Consider the following 972-nt stretch of genomic DNA (forward strand, 5'->3'; position numbering starts at 1 on the left):
TAAGAACCCTCCCCTCACCTATATTTTAAGACCTACACTTTAATACTGACCTATTACTATCCATATAGATATTTATAAACATCATAAGTGTCAAAAGGAAAAAGGAAAGAAAGAAAACGAAAGCAGGGAGGAAGGAAGGGCAGGCGGAGGAGAAACACATCTGAACACCACCGGCTTGAGAAGGGTGAAGTGCGGATAGTGATAGGGAGGAAGGATAAGCTTTGATACCGCTGCCTAAAAAGGAAGTGATTTAATTCTAAAAACTTACAGAATTGAACAGGGCAAGAATAAAATCACCAGCCTGTCAGAAGTGGGATTCGAACCCACGCCTCCACCTGGAGACCAGAAGCCCCGAGCGCGGGAAGCGGACGCTTGAGTCTGGCGCCTTAGACCACTCGGCCATCCTGACACTGCTGCGCACGACGCGCTGAGCACCGGGACTGTGATCCGCCGCCGGGGAGCGCCTGGCGCGGCCGGGAGCATCTGCGGCCGACTGCGCGCCCGGAGCGCTGCCTCGCGCGGGGGAGAAAGGGCGGGTTTGCAGGAAGCCGGAGGCACAAGGTGGCACAGGGGGAGGCGCGCAGAGCCGGGCGGAGAGGTTCGAAGGGCTCACAGCCCGGGAGGGGGTGGGGGAGAGGGGCTTACACGCCCCCTTTTCCAACCCGTCCAAAGTTTTCGAACCGTCCGTCCAAGAGGAAGCTGGGAGGCTGGTTTATATTTTTAGGTTAAGTCAAAGTGACTAAATGTTTCCCTCCGGGATATAGGTTTGTCACAGTGTTTGTCATTCCTGAATTCTGTGTATGATTTACGTACTAAAATAATTCCTGCACATTATTTCGTGGTAGTTGGCATCGTGGGTACCGCATGAAGCCCATGCATTATTTTCTTCGCACTTGGTCAGAATTGCATTTGTCTTCATGAATAGAAAAACCAAAAAAGACCCATAGAATGACGGACTCCGGAGAAAGTAGT

General features: G+C 51.7%; 1 non-coding gene across 1 annotated transcript; it reads right to left on the bottom strand.

Annotated features, from left to right (window-relative positions):
* Nucleotides 1-302: 302 nt before the first annotated feature.
* Nucleotides 303-409, bottom strand: TRNAL-CAA. Its single transcript has 2 exons — nucleotides 372-409; nucleotides 303-348 (listed from the first exon to the last, which is right to left on the bottom strand). It is a non-coding gene; the product is annotated as a tRNA-Leu (tRNA).
* Between the last annotated feature and the right edge of the window lie 563 nt (nucleotides 410-972).

The sequence above is a fragment of the Mustela putorius genome, unplaced genomic scaffold (genome assembly GCF_011764305.1).
Source record: "Mustela putorius furo isolate JIRA1106 unplaced genomic scaffold, ASM1176430v1.1 tig00000594_pilon_pilon_pilon, whole genome shotgun sequence".
In the NCBI taxonomy this organism is placed as follows: Eukaryota; Metazoa; Chordata; class Mammalia; order Carnivora; family Mustelidae; genus Mustela; species Mustela putorius.